The sequence below is a fragment of the Rattus rattus genome, chromosome 7 (genome assembly GCF_011064425.1).
Source record: "Rattus rattus isolate New Zealand chromosome 7, Rrattus_CSIRO_v1, whole genome shotgun sequence".
Lineage (NCBI taxonomy): Eukaryota > Metazoa > Chordata > Mammalia > Rodentia > Muridae > Rattus > Rattus rattus.
Genome location: NC_046160.1, coordinates 41505793 through 41522432, shown reverse-complemented (window position 1 = coordinate 41522432; position 16640 = coordinate 41505793).

Below are 16640 nucleotides of genomic sequence, written 5' to 3'. Positions count from 1 at the left end.
TGATTTATATGTCATGGAATATCCTGGTTTCCATGCTAATTGAGAGTTTTTCTTGGTATAGTAGCCTGGGCTGGCATTTGTCTTCTCTTAGGGTCTGTATGACATCTGACCAGGATCTTCTAGCTTTCATAGTCACTGGTGAGAAGTCTGGTGATATTCTGCCTTTATATGTTACTTGACCTTTCCCCTTACTACTTTTTTTAATATTTTTTCTTTGTTTTGTGCATTTGGTGTTTTGACTATTATGCGATGGGAGGATTTTCTTTTCTGGTTCAATCTATTTGTAGTTCTGGAGGTTTTTGTATGTTTATGGGCATTTCTTTCTTTAGGTTAAGGAAGTTTTCTTCTATAATTTTGTTGTAGATATTTACTGGCCCTATCATGTAGAAGAAAGAATAAAATTTAAAGATAAAATTGATGAAACTGAAAAGACAGAAGAAATGAAGCTAAAAACTCATTTTGGGAGAAGAATGACCAAATGGCAAAAAAACCTGTGGCCAAGGTCACCGAGGAATAAACAGGATACAAACTGGTCATAGCAGGAAAATGATCTGTATCTAGTAAGATTCACTCAACATTAAAGGAAGAGAGACTAGCACAATGATTTTATGTATATGCATTTGGTAACAGATGAAATAGATCAAATTCTCAGAAGAAACAAATGGCCAAGGCAGGTGTAGTTGATATGCATGAGTTTATACCCTTTGAAGTAAGTGTCTCTTCTGTAGATGTCCCTCTCTCTGAGAGCAAAGCTGTCTAAGTGGCTCTGTGAGTTCTATCAAGTATTTGGGAAAATCATATCAAATCCTCATAATTTCTTTCAAAAACTAATGTTTGAAGGGCACTCCCTATCTCATACATTGATCTCACTAAAATCAATTTTGTGAAAGATGTATATGAAGAAAATTATAAACCACAGAAAACAGAAGTCAGAGAATATCTAAATAGATGGAGAAATAGTTCTTGGATTGGAAGGATCTATATTGTTGAGATGTCAGGTCTTGCCAACTGAGTCAATAGCATCGATGAAATTCCAATCGAAGTCTTGGCAAGCAATTTTGTAAATAATGAAAAACTGATTCTAAAGTTTACAAAGAGTGATTAAGGACCCAGAATAGCTCCTACTGCACTAAAGACAAACAGATATATTGAAAAAATGATACCGCACGACTTGGAGACTTATTGTGAAACTGTGGTCACCAACACAGCATGGTATAGCCAGCACAATAGAAATATAGTGACTCGATCAATGTGCAGAACAGAGAGCCCAGAAATGCACACAGTCAAATATTGTCACAACAGTGGTAATGCTGGAGAGGAAAGAATTCTGCAAACAGAGCTGGAAAAAAATCTTCCACCCTCTACTTAATTCTAGTTCTGGACTTCATGTTTTACACAATTATCTTACCAGACACATAGATCTGAAAGCTCAGGGCATAAAATTTATGAAATAAAACATAAGAGAAAACTTGAGCTTGACAGTAAATCTAAGATCAACAATAGTTTTAGTTCATGAAAAACATGTTAAGTTGAAATTTTTATAACTTGCAATTCCCCACTCTGTGAAAAATACTGAGAAAAAAATCAAGTCACAAGCTAAGAGATGATATACATAAAAATTTATAAAGTATCTGTAGCCACAATACTTACAAAAGCTTCAAAACACAGGGAGAAAACAGCAACCCAATTAAAATGGATAGAATGCACGAACACAGAGCTCAGGAGAGAGGATAGTGACAAAAGTAGAAAAAGACAACAGAAGTATACATCCTTAGTGAGTGACATTAGACAAAAAGGAGACTTTGTGTAAATTTGTAGACTGACTAAAACAGACAGACAAACCCCCTAAGGTCTTGCTGAGGATGGGGAACTGCAAGGATTTCTGCAAGGATGTGGGGTGCACAGTGGTCCTGACTTAGAAGCTGCTTGGATGAGGTCTCACAGGGCTCTTGGTGTGGCTGTGCTATTTAATGAAAATCTTTGCTTTTGACATTTACTCAACTGATTTAAAAACTTACATTCAGAAAAGTTTGAACATGTATAATTACCAAAGCCATAGTCATAACGGACCAAAGCCGATAGAAATTAATGTTCCTACCATGGGGATGACTTCTGGGCTGTGAAATACTGTTTAAGGTTAAAACAGTAAATACTTGAGTAGCAGTTAGAAAGGAACATTTTGGAGCACCTTACCAGTTCATATTGGAAAGTGACAGAATCTAGACTACAAAACTATATATTTTTTGTTAGCAGTTCTTCAACATACCAGAAAAGGGGGGGGGGCTGATTGAGGATTTCAGCTTTAACAATTACAGTAGCCGCAACAGCCAGCCATATCTTGAGAGCCAAAGGGCATAGAGCAGAAATTTTGCCATTTTAGGAGATACAGTCGTCCTGTCCATGGTTGCACTACCCTGGAAGTGCTGCAGCTCTCTTCTTGATCTGAGAAGCTAAGCAGGGTCAGCCTGGTTAGTACTGGGATGAGAAACACAGATGTTTTTAGTGGATCTGTTAATAGTGGATTCTGGCATCATGCACTCGTCAAGATATAAAGATGTATGTCATGCAGTGAGAGTTTCATTGCATCCAAATCAGAATACAAATTTGGAAAGTTGTGGCACTGCAGAAAGGAATGTATTACATTAAGAAGGGGGCTTAATGTCACCACAGGCATACAAAATGATGTGGCAGACAGTCTGGGTAAAGCCACTAGCTTCCCTGACTGTGAAAATGTCAGGGGATAGTAGGAGTGAAGTGAGAGGAGTCTCCAGCCACATTCTAGTTGCCAGCACAGCTTCCCACCGGGGCATGAATGACAACTGACTAGTCATCCCTGCTCACTGGAGCTGAGCAATTAACTGAATGAATGGCAGAGGGGGAAAGTCCAATTTCTCACTGTCCAAGTGGGAGCTGACAGATGTGCAAGACAGGACAGCTGGATGGAGTCCTGTGTTAATTCATTAAGCTTAGAGATACCTTGAAGAGCTCATATGTAACCAGATATGGTTGCAGATGAAGTGTGTTAAAAGGCAGGTTGTGATGATACAGAGGTCAGTATATATATATATATATATATATATATATATATATATATACTCTTTAAAAGCATAGTCAAGTACATCTACATTTGCATGAAATCATGTCAGGATTACAACTTCTCAGTCACCAAGAAACAACACCAGGTATGTACTTCAGTAGCTATGCCAAGATCAGGGTATTGGATTCAATGGTACTTATCATATACCACATTGATGCTATTCTGCCTATCATTTTCGGTTATTTCCAAATGACAAATGGGACACAATTGAAATATGTGTACATATGAGATGACTTAGCTAGTCAAGGCACTTTCCACCAAGCCTGATGACCTGAGTTCAATTCCAAGAACAAAGGAGAGAACTGACCCCCACCAGCTGTTCTGCATTCTTGGGTGATTCACGTGCATATACTTCATGCCCCCCCCACACAAATAAATAAATAAATAAATAAATAAATAAATAAATAAATAAATAAATAAAGCAAAGAATGTTCGTGTGTGTTTTCAAGTGAGTGTATGGGGAGCCTCTTGGGACTCTTGCACTTCCTGTGCAGCAGCCCACGTGGCTGAAGAAATTTGTGTGGAATTTTGCAGATCTGGGTGTTCCTCAGTGGCTTGTGCTTTTGTGTGAGCTGTGTAAGTCTCCATTCATTGCATTTTGAAGGTTATGTCTGAAACATTAGTGAGAAATAAATGAAGCAGGGTTTGTTGGAATTTTGTCTTTGTCTCAGCACATAAAAAGTATTGTGATAGCATCACTATTCATATTAATTCCTAGATAATATTTTCTTTTTATTAAGAATATATGTATATATCAAATCTACCACTTCAACTCCTCTCCATCCTCCATGACTTTCTCCCCCAACTTTTATGTTCCCTTTCTTTTACTCTCTCACACCTCTCTCACACCTCCACTTAGTGCTGCCTGTATGAACAAGGATATAGAGTATGAGCACAGGGGTTCATCCCAGATGAAAACTGACTGTTCCTACTCCATCTGTCACTGATTGCTTATAGCTCAACAGCTCGATATAGATTTCATAAAAACCTTCTATATCCATGTTGGGACTATTGCTAGATTGATCTTGTACAGATCTTCTTTATGCATTTCCAGCTACTGTGAGTTCACGTGTACAGCAGTAGATTTCATGTCCAGTAAATAATATTATGGTCAGCATCCACTATTTCGGGCTCTCACAATGTTTTTGTCATCTCTTTTACAAAGACTTCTGATCCATGGGTTAAAGGGTACAATTCTATCATCTATCTATCTATCTATCTATCTATCTATCTATCTATCTATCTATCTATCTATCTATCTTCTGTCTATCATCATTATCAACACTGTGTCATATCGTTTCTATCATAATCTATGTTTACTTCTACCTATTTAAAATATATGTATCTCACAAAGTTGTATTCATACTGCTGGAGTAGAAAATATTCAATAACCTTAGATAGCTGTGCTGTGAACTCTGGGAGCTACTATAATGACAAGTTTGATAAAATATGGCCACTGGTACAATAGTCTCATGAATGTTATTGGAGCAACAAGATACTTTATGATTGAATTTAAAGCCCTCCTCACATGACTGATTTTTACCTGGGCCAAAACTGTGTGGTTGTCTAACTATAGGCCCTAAGGAAGAACCAACTACTATTCTGATAACTGGTTATAAAAATCAACTGCCACCTGTAGCAATTAACTACTTATAGATTACTGCATTGCTCAACTCTTGGCAGAGAAGATTTCTTTTTATACCAGATGATGATTAATACAAAGACCAACAAGTGGTCAGTGCGCAGAGAACATGTCTTACTTTATGACACATGTGAAAACGAGTCTGAGTGATTACTGCTTCGCTGCCTGTTTGACACACAGTCTCTAAGCCCAAGAACGGGTAATCGGCCTCCTAAGATTTCCCAGAGAGCTAATAATTATGGAGCCAGAAATGAGCTCTGGGCCTACTTTCCCTTAGAGAGGTGATCATCCATTTGTTAGTAAAAGTTTTATTTATGTTGCTAAATATCGGGTAGAGTAATAACAATATTTGTTTACAGCTTCAGATCTTCAGAGAAATGTGTCTGCCTTAGTTATGGCATGAAGACTTAGAGATTCCATCTTCACCACATCCACAAGGAAGTGGAGCTGGGACTGGGTTCCAGTACCCCCTCCTTTCACACAAACCACAGTTCTGCAGTGATAAAACTCAGGCCCTATTCTCTGTCAAAGAGATACTTTTGTTCTATTTTTAACTTCCTGAAAATACTGTCTCCCTGACGTATCCCCTGATGACTTCAAGCAATTAGAGAGTGTTGATGGGCAGTCGGACAGTTTCTCTGTATGTCTGTAGACTTTGGCCTGTTTTTAATCAAAACTCTAATTTAATAGTAAAAAGATAAACTCACTTGATACCAAGCAGTTTGGCAGAGTACTTGGTGGTTAGAAGTCAGCAATAGTCACACACAGTGGGCCCCTCATCATATCGCATGGTCCTCTCCTCATTTCACAACAGGATCGGAAACAAATGCCATCCTGCTGTTAGCGGGGACTGGACTTCCACTCACCATGTATATGTGTTTTGTTTGATTTTGATTTTATTTTGAGAATTTCATGCGATGTATTTTAATCTTCTAAAATACTAGTTCCATTGGGGATTGGAGATCTTTCTCCTTCACAGACAAATCCAGAGCAGCAGTAGCAGCAGCAACTCCAATCCTATTCTAAAATCTTCCCTGTCAGGGGCCTGTCATTTTGTCTGTGATCCACTGACTCAGCCATAAAATTCATTGCACATCAGTTGCTCAAGCACTGCTGGTTAAATTTTAGTTTTACATTCGCTATTAACTTGAAATGCAAGTAAAATGAGAGGTAGGAGGGAGTGAGGGAAGAAGAAGAAAAAGAGGAAAAGAGAGAGAGAGAGAGAGAGAGAGAGAGAGAGAGAGAGAGAGAGAGAGAGAGAGAGAGAAGAGAATGAATCATGTCTTCCAAATGACAGCTCTCTGGATGGCATCTGAAGCCTGAAGCAAGAGGAAATTTTCATTAACAGTCAGATTACATGTCATTTTGATTCACACTCCCTAAGCAAGCTAATTTGGGCTGCAGCCAACCCTCTCCAGCGTGATGACAACACAGCAGGCTTCACTGACTCCCTTCCATTGCTAATGAGTCCTTGAGTGACAGCCATGGTCTCAGAGCTCCCTGTGACACCTCACCCTGCAGTGTCAGAGCAGCTGCTGTCCCCTCCCTGCTGAGTGGTGGTGTTGAGGACAGGCTGTGATGGTAAGATCACCCAGGCCACCTCCACTCCATCTGTGCGTATACCTGCATACACACCTGTGCCCAGCCTTGCCTCTCAGCGATGCTCAGCACAACATTGCTACGAAAAAATGAGCTGTGTGTGTAATTGGGCTCCTCTGAACACCTCTGCCCTTTACACCAGGGGATTAGTCTTTCTCTTCATATGCGTCCATCTGAGCTATGATTTCTTTGCCTTTGCCGGGCTATAGGGCAATTCAATTTTCATGTTTGAAGTCAGCCATATGAATATTTAAAAAAAATCTCTAAATTGCACTCAATTTGATTTTTAAAAATCTCTGCTCTGTAGATCTTTACCCTGAAATCTAAACCTTTGTGTTTGTTTCCAGCCCCAAGTAATCAGACCACTTTGATTCCAAAGTTCTTTAACTTGCCTGCTGGTCTGAGCTGTGAGTGGAGTCCTAGAGAGGAAAAAAATTCCTCTAGCATTTGATTTGCTAGTTCTTGTTGAGAATTACAAGGTCAGGCTCAGAAAACACACTCACCTCTTGTCGTTGCTCTCTGAAAAATGAACTCTGTCCACAAGCAAGTGGAAGGTGTGTGTGTGTGTGTGTGTGTGTGTGTGTGTGTGTGTGTGTGTGTGTGTAACACCTGGTGCTGGAATCCAGTTGCAGAGGTGGATGGATTCATGTCAACAGAGTGGAACACTGGGATTTAGACTCTACGAACAGAAAAGACAGATGATGGAGGCCCCTTTGAGTTTGAAGATGTCAGGGAAGAGGGACTCTAGACTGATACAGGTAGACAGGATGTGCTGGTCAGAGGAAGCTGCACTGTTGATCCTGGAGAGATTAAAGCAAACATTACTCATTTCAGAAGGGGAATGAAAACATACCAAAGAAATGATGCCATCTAAGTTCACCTTAATGAACCAATGCCTTTCTCAGGGTTACGTACAGGGGCATTCATGGTAGTTCATGGAGTTCATCACTGCACATCATGCTGGTAGGTCCTCTAAAGAGCCTTTCTTGATTGATATTTGATTACTGCTGTATAACCTTGGGGAAGGACCTGATAAATCTTTGAAATTTCAAGATTTCTCTTGCAAGCTCCTAGTGAATTTCATGAACCTGGTAAGCGCCTCCCATGTCCTATTAGGATGTAATATCTTAATCCAGAGTGAATGGCTGAAGAAGAGGGGACACTGAGATGACAAGGTGGTTAAGGCTTCTCTTATAGAGGATCAGAGGCAGAGGCAGAGGCAGAGGCAGAGGCAGAGGCAGAGGCAGAGGCAGGGAGAGGGGCAGGGGCAGGGGCAGAGGGGCAGGGGCAGGGGCAGGGGCAGAGGCAGAGGCAGAGGCAGGGCAGAGGCAGAGGCAGAGGCAGAGGCAGAGGCAGAGGCAGAGGCAGAGGCAGAGGCAGAGGCAGAGGCAGAGGCAAAGAGGACAGGGTGGAGCCTGAATCCCAGAATGCTATTGGTTTGGTTGCTCTTCCAGTTCAGAAGACTTTTATCCCCATGACACTACAGCCTGTCGGCTCCACTGCTTTCTAATGTGAGTTTCCAGCTGGTGAAGAACATGCGAAATATACAACCTACAGTTACTGTATCACTCCTGTCATAAGTCTGTGCTTCTAGTGAGTGAAGGAGTCATATGGGTGACCAGTGACCAATGCAGCATACCCACGGACAACACGCTGTGGGATTCCTACTTGTCAAGTGGGTCAAAGAGGAAAGAATTACAGCTTGCTCATCAGAAATGTAATCTTTTGGCTTATGTATAAATCTGTGAAAAGAACAGTGAATTTAGAATTAAATGATTAAAGAAAGCAAGGAATTATAATCAGGCTATTTCTTCTTTTGTTCCCTTTGAAACTTTATAGTAATATCTATAAATTACTACAATAATCACACTTAACTCAATTTTTGCATTAAATGAGGTTATTCACATGCTCAATATAAACTGATAAAATCTAAATTCACTTTGAATTTTGTCTCCAAGTCACATAACATCTTGCTATTTAATAAGGATGAATAAAGCATTGCAATTAAAACTTAGATCTTGGCAGGAAGATGGCACAGTGGTTAGAAGAATATACTAATCTTGCAAAGACCTAAGCTTTGTTCCCGGTACCCATGTTGTGTGGTTTAAAGAAGCCTGTAATTCCAGCTCCAGCAGATCTGATGGTCTCTTTTGGATTCCATGGGTGTGGCACTTAGCCTATCCAGACAGACAGACACACACACACACACACATCAAATAAAAACAAATCTTAAAAATATATCAATTTAGATTCTTTTCACGCTGTTTCATTCAAATATCCTTAAGATAAACTTATTTAAAAGCTAGTGGGTATCATGTTATTAAACTAACCATTTTTAAAAATAAACTTTATTACAATAACCTCACCAATGAATAAAACATCACACACCAAAATTAACTAGACCCAAAAAACCATGACAAACTCAACAAACTTATATACAATTAGAATTGCCATTCAAAATGGAAGCTAAGAAGCGTCCACTTTACATTTTCAGTATTGCATATATTATAGGTACTTATTTACTACCAGAACAACAACAGCAACAACAACAACAACAACAACAAAATCCACAGTGAAATCAGAGCTAGAGAACTTCTTAGTTTAAAGTGTAAAAATGTGTTCTTCTACACTCTGTGCTTCTTCATCCCCCTGTGTTTAGCTTTCTTTTTTCTTTACAACACACTATAGTGTACATACATTTACACTTGTTTCCATAGATACACATATGATTGACTAGAACTTATTAAGGCATAAGGAACTGTAGAAGCTTGAGCAAAATTAGGGTTTGAAATTATAATAGGTTTTGGCTTGAATTCACACATGGATACAAGGAATAGACTGTGTGTGGTCTAAATACATCGGTATTTTCAGAAGTTCGTGAAAGATAGAGCTATCTAACTTTAGGATAAACAAGCTGTTTTCAACCCAGGGCCACAACATACTAAACTGGCTTTACTTGGAAATCACCAAATCCATGTCTCATAGATTTATTTTTTGGAAGTCTAACTCCTCACCTTTAAAAAGGTGGTTTCTTGTATCCCCCCCCTTCTGAGATATAACCCCCAAATGTAACTAGTAACATGTAGTTACTGCTGTGCTTACTGTGTGAAATCTCCCCTTCCCCTTGTCCATAAACTCCTGTGCTTAGCATATTGGTCCACAGATGCTGACGATGTTCCAGAAGGTTATGAAACCTTTAGGAAGTAAAGCCTGTTGGCAGGAAGCTGGTCATTGAAGGTAGGCTGTGAGATTCATCGTCCTACCCCATTGCTGCCTGCATCTGCTGCCTGATCTACTTAGATGCAAGCAAGTAGCCCAAGCTGACACATTCCCTGCTGCAATGCTCTTTCCTCTGTAGTGAACTAGACTCTTCAACCATGAGCCAACACAAATCCTTCCTTCTCTAAGCTGCTTCTGGTCTGGTCTTTGATAAAATAACCAGCCCATCTGTCAAACAAGGGGAGCATTTCTGTCTTCGTGCCTTCATTCATTGTATTGGATAATTAGGAGGCAAGAATCTATGGGGAGACACAGCTGAGAGCAAGAGAATGCCAAAACGTCTGCAGGAAGAGATCTGGTAAATAATAGCAGGGAGAGACTCAAATAGAGAGGGAATGTATTTCTGGCCTTTAGGGTGTATATGCAGGGATAATGTTTTTTGACTGTAAGAGAGTACAAGTGATTTCTACATTATTAATTTATGAAATTATAATTTTGCAATATTGAATTAGACCACCCCTTGCAATAGTAAGTTACAAGGCAATAAATCTCACATGTAGAATCTTGTAAAGGATATAGAAGGCCAATTTCATCTCTCAGGACAAGGCAGGATTTTAGGGATTCTCTACTTGGTTTAAACTTCAGAATCGCCTGAAGATGCCCTTCAAGGTACATTGGTGGTCTTGGATTTGGAATCTCTTGGTTTGTTATTGACCTTGGTCTGTGCAGAGGTAGGCCATGATTAAAGGGAAGGTTCATGTTGGACCACTCTGTATGCAGGCTTCTGAGCACTTCTACCGGTTATCTTGTTGAACTGTTTCTTACCAAACTGATTAGGTATATCCTCTGAGCATTGTATGACTGAGGCTGAAATAGGTGGGTAGGGATGGAAAGAAATTCGGGAATTCTCACACCAGAGTGGTTTTGATGCACAGCACAGGAGGAGGTTGATGGAGTTTAAACAAAGAGTGAATGTATGCCTTGTTTACTCAGGAACAAGGCTCAGTTTTCTAGTGTTGCCTCTAATGGAGACAGACTTGCCAGTTAAAAAGTCAGGCATTTTCTCAGAAAGATGGTATTCCTGAAGCAGAGCCAAAAGCAAGGTGACAGAAAACACTGGCAGAGAGAGATTATAATACACACCTTGCTGAAACCTGGGAGACTTGCAGACTCAGGATGCAACTTCTTGAAGCCACTGCTCCCTCTGTCTATTAGTAGTAGATGGGGAACAGCATCCTCCACATAGGAGGAAATTCTGTCTTCTGAGGAGGGCACAGACTGAGTCGCCCCTCCTGTAGCATTGTCCCCTTCACGCAGGGTGTGGGGGAATCCTGTCTTTCTGAGGAGGGCATAGGTTGAGACAGTGTCTCCTTTAGTATATGCACTTGTTACAGGATCGCTTCTCTGAAATTTTATGTCCGAGATCCATGACATCAGATCTTGCCAGCATCTCACCCACCCAGCACATTGGCCTTGCTTGAGAATGAGTAGTTTAATTTTCTCTGTCCTTATCATGGATTTTTTAGATGTAAGTTTGCATTAAAACTCTTTCTGTGCAAATAGAATTTTGGCATAATAAGAGTGCCCTGGTGGACCCATGTGGAGGCAGACACATCATCTCAAATTCATGCGTTCCATACTGTGGCTTAATTTAAAGGCTGGGTTACTTCAAAAATGCATTTATTAAGTCTGACCTACTTTTAAATATTTAATATTCCATTTTAGCTTCCCTGCAGCAAAAGAAGCTTCAAGGTCTCCATGTTCTAGCCAGTCTTTAAAGCTTCCGTATTGATTCATATAGCAGGAGACTGTGACCCGCCATCCCCAGGACCACTTTTGAGAGTGGTATTTAAAGCAATTAGAAGCTTACGTGCTCTTGCTTATTCTTGCAGTTCCACAAAGGCCAGGCTGTTTGTCCTTGTGAAAAGTCTCTTCTTCTCTTGTCTGCATATCTGAGACCACTGTTGCTAAAACACAAAGCAGAAACAGACTGAAAAGTGATGTGTTTACGCCGAGGTGGGTGACATGTTCACCATTTAGTTATCCCAGGCCAAATACAGACTCAGTCTGGGGAAATGGGGATGGAAGAATAGAGGGAGAAATCGAGAGGTACTATGTAATGTCATTGTGAATCTTGTGCCAGGTCCATATATGTTCATTGTTTACTTTAATACTAAGTGGGATAATGGATACGTCCAAATATCAGAGGAAGAGAATAAAGGTCAGAGAACTTCAGTGAACTAGCACAAGGCAGGTATAATGTGCATATATGGCTGCTGGGCACAGAGAGATTTTGTGTAGAATTTTCTGCACCTGGAGTTTAAGTTTCACGGCGGCAACCAAAGATAAAATATGACAATTATATGAATTAACTCCATGAGGTTGTGACATCCAGTCATGGAAAACTATGTCTGGCTTTGATCCTAATCTCATGTCCGCTTTCTCTAGCAGATCCTGTAACAAGAATGTTCGCGATGTGGACGACAATAGGCAGCAGCTTGCGGAGACCCTGGTGATGATCGGGTGCAGAGCTGAGGTGTGTTTATTTACAGGAGAGCTGTCTAGCCAAGCTCAGACTTGCAGTCAGCTCTGGGAACACAAAGAATGATAGCTGGTGCTCAGTTGAGTTAAGTCATCTATGCTGATTTTTTTCACCTTCAGCAGAAACAGCATTTCCGCATACTGGAGGCCCCACTGGAATAGGGGCCATCACTGCAGCCCAAGAATGCATGTCGGGCACACATGCAGGGACATGCTTTCTAATAGCCAGGGACTGCTTTTTATCTCCACACGCTTAGCACTAAGTGGGAAGAGATTAATGATGATATTTATAAAGACTTTAATCAAAGAAGCCACGAGAGTCGAAAATGTTTTCAAAACCTGAACAGAGAAATGAGGACAAATTAAGAGGGCCAAGATTCTAGACATGTGACAAGAGCCCCTTGAGAAGAACTTAGTACTCATCATAAAACTGACCAAAAAAAGTCCTTATAATGAAATAATAAAAATGTGTTCTTGGGTGACGGGTGTGACTGGGGAATGTGTTTTCCCCATTGTTCATTGAGGGGTGCAAACTGTATTTTTCTTCCCTGGAGACTGTATCCCTGGTCAATTTGTTCCTCAAAAGAGGAAGTTCTGGCTGTTGATAGAGTTCAGTCTTTCATGTGCTTATTGCATGAGAATCCTCAGAGCCTGTGTAAAAAATCGTGGTACTACATGTTTGTAATCTCAGCACTGTGGGGTGAAAACAGAAGTATTCCCAGAGCTCATTGGCCAGTAAGATAGCCTGACTCATAAAACAAGGTGGATAGTACCTGAGGAATGACAAAAGAATCCACACGGGTACACATGTATGTTCATGGATATATACATGTACATACATGTATAGACATAATCTGTACAAACATGTATATATGCACATGCGCACGCATAATACATGCACACATACATGTGCATGCACATGTGTGCACATACAGACACACACACATACACACTACATTGAGCACACACAGACATACACAGACACACACATACATACCACATTTTAAAATATGGAACAAGCCCCTGTGTATTGCACTTTCTCATGTCTTTTGATCTTAGTATCTTCCCACTCTGTGCTCTGTATTTCTGTTTCTTGTATGCTGTGTTGGCTGTAACCTCAAAAACAATGTTGAATTGCAGGGATGGTAATGAGCCTGATTGTCTGTGCCTGATTTTAATAGGAATTCGTCTGAGGATTACACTAATGAGGACGCTTGATTCCACTTGGAGATACTTTCCACCTATCAGAATAAGACATCACTCTCAGACATCGAGTATACTGACATCTCCTGCTATCTGGAAATTGTTTTATATTTTAAAATGAATATTATTATCACTCAGGAAAGTGGGATGGGTTTTTTTCTTCTGCTTCTTAGATGGATTATACACATTAGTTGGGAAATGGGCACTAACATTTGCAGCATCAGAGCATGTTTTGTATCGTGCAATGGCGTGTGTGGGGGAGGGTGTAGATGTGGTGATGTGCATGGATAACTCATGTAGGTACTCCCTTGAAAGATATAGCAACCGCCATATTTCAGCTCTGGATGGTATTAGATTACGGTACTGTAGTCTTTGTGGCTTCAACAAGAGATGGTCTTGCTACTGTTCTGAGAATGTAAGCAGGAGCAGGAGACAGACAGACTTCTTACAGGGAGGTGCCTCTTCCCAGCTCCAGTGCTGCCTGGCTCCACCCATCTCAGCCTTCCTGTTTCCAGTCTAGTCAAGACCACTTGTTTCTTCATTAATCTCACAGCGAAATGTTGGAGCCATTCTCTTTACAAACATTCCTGCTTCCTTTGGTGCCCATTTTGACAGAGTCCAGAAGGAAACCATAGGAGAAGAGGAAGCGTGGTCAGGCTAGATGTTTGCTTAGTGTCTGAAAGCGCAGCAAACATGCAGTTTAGCTGCTCTGCCTGGTGGTCACTGTGCTCTGGTACCTGTTCTGTCCTGGAGTCGGGCTTTCTACCTTGGGAAAAATACACTTTCTATCCCTGCTTTCTAGCCACATTCTTCTCTCTTTATTACTACTTCATACCTCTTCCTCCTCTATTTAATCACCTCCTAATCATTTTGTCGGTTCTATGGTAAAAGTCGAAACTTCACAATTTCTGTCATTGTTTCTTTAATTACATGATATCCATCTTCTTCCTTAACTAAGGTAATTCGAGGAACCCAGAAATGACCTTATCGTATTAGCTTTCACATTTCCAGCACCTGGTACCCAATGCCTGGAATGTTCAAAATTATCCATTTGATAAATGGAATGCATGACAACCACATGGAAATAAATAATGGAGCATGTTTGATGTTTGATAAAGAAAAAAAAGTGCATTTCTAAGGAAATCACTAAGCCTTTCAGAATTTCATGAATGCCCCCCTGAGATCAAATTAGATTGAAAATTAATTCCTTCTGCAAAGAAGTTCTTCTAAAATCCTTATAATATATGTATATATATAGGTAATAAATTCTATTTATCTTTCAACATCCCATTTCAAAACGCTCACTTCCCTAAAGCCTTCTTGAACATGTTTTGCTCTTCTGCTGTGAATGCTAATGAAGAATTCTCGTCTTATCTTTCTCCGTATCTGAGAACTCCATAAGGGCACACACCTTCCTTTTATACATTGCATAGTACTTTGTGCATATTAAATAATAATTAAACCTCTAATGAATAAATAAATATGTGCAGGGTGATTCATTACAGAAGACAAAATCATCAGCCAGTATTAATGGCTGATCCAGACATCAGAATAGAGTACAATTCTGCAAAACGTGAAAAAATGAAAACAGAGAATGCAGAGTCCCCATATTAAAGTCCTAATGTTTTACTTAGGGAGTCTGCAGGTCTATCTTCACCACATATCACACAATATTAAGTCCCACAGTGTCCTGATTCCAGTACCTCTTAGATTCCTAGTCAGTTCCACATTAACAGCTGAAACCCCATATAGAAAAAAACTCTATGATGTCTTATCAGATTCAAAGTGTCCTTGCCTCACGATTCATCCATATTTACTGGAAATTTGGCATCCTGTTGGTAACTACTGCTTATGATTAGTTGTGATGCACGGATGCTTGCTCCTGTAGGAGGAGTCAGGCTTTGCCATCTAAGTTCTACAGAGATATGCTGAGTGATCATTAGCATAAGATTTCCATTAATTTACATTTTCATATGATCCTATTAATTTTACATAAGAAGTAGCCCTAATCGAAAAGGCAATAAAATATAATCTTGTGACCCATAAAGAATGATAGATACCATAAGAAACTGAGCAAGATAGGAAATCAGTGAGAGCAAAGAACGTAGATGAGTGTTGGATGGAGGTGATTGCTCCCTACTCTTTAAGGACAGTTATTTATAAAACTGTGTATATTTATTTTTCTCTTCTGATCCCCATAGGAGAGTTTTCAGATGAATAGACCAGAAAGCTCATCAATCTTAAGAAAGAGTGTTCTAGAAGTTTGGCTGTATCCCGGGTCCAGGAGGCAGTGTAATGGGACTCCGTTTGGTGTCTGGAACCTGATCCTCAGAGCTGACATTGCTCTTATCGTTTCCGTGCAGTGAGTACTCAGGTAGGTATGTGACAGACAGGGAAAGGTAAATATGGACATAATAATATCTTCTCGGACCATACCATCATGAACAGAAATTGCTGTGGTGACCTAGAATACATGGCTTGGTAGTCATTGCAATAAAGGAGAACTATGCTGTAGTTGTTAGATTCTAAGGTCATGCCACTGTTTATACTCCCCACACAAGAATTGTAAGTGCCATTTGGCCCTTATCTGGGATTCTATCCATCTTGCAGCTTCACACAGCTCAGGAAGGACTGAAGCCTACAGCAGATGGGAAGTGAACTAAGATGGGGTTCTGTGACTCAGTTTTCATGAAGTTGTCAGGTAAAGATAGAGGATCTTTTGGTGATGCAGGTATTTTGAGTCTCTATGTTCCTGTCAGTAAAAGCCTAATAAACCTATTGGTTCACTGGGTGGAGCTCTTACTTAGGTCTGTGCTTACAGTTCAGTCTGAGAGGAGTATGTGGTGTTTCATGACAACCAGAACAGAGCATCAATAAGAATGATGTCTCGGGTGAGAGCAGCAGAACCTGCTCTTCCTCCTTCCTTCCTCATTGCCTCCCTCCTGCTCTGGAACTGGGAACTTTGCTTTCCTCTCATCAGATGCATTGCCAGAAGTTAAGATGGTCAGCCTCTTACTTATTATTAAATTAAATTTATTATTAAGTTGAAGGTAGACACTTTCTGGAAACTTGCATTTGAAAGAAGGTTTCTTCTGTTACATGGGATGTGCTGTGAACTTGTACCTTATATTTGAGCAGGTGCTGAGGTAAGTGCTGTGTTTTCTGATGTTAGTCTAGACTGCTGAAGAGTTTGCAGGAGGTGGAGGTAACATGGAAGAAAGGGTGATTTTGTCATGTTTATCTGTTGATTTTGTGTATGTCTGTATCAGTGTGGCCGTGCATATGTAAATCAGGATGATTTATGGGATTAATTCTTTCCTTCATCCGTGTGGGTTCTAG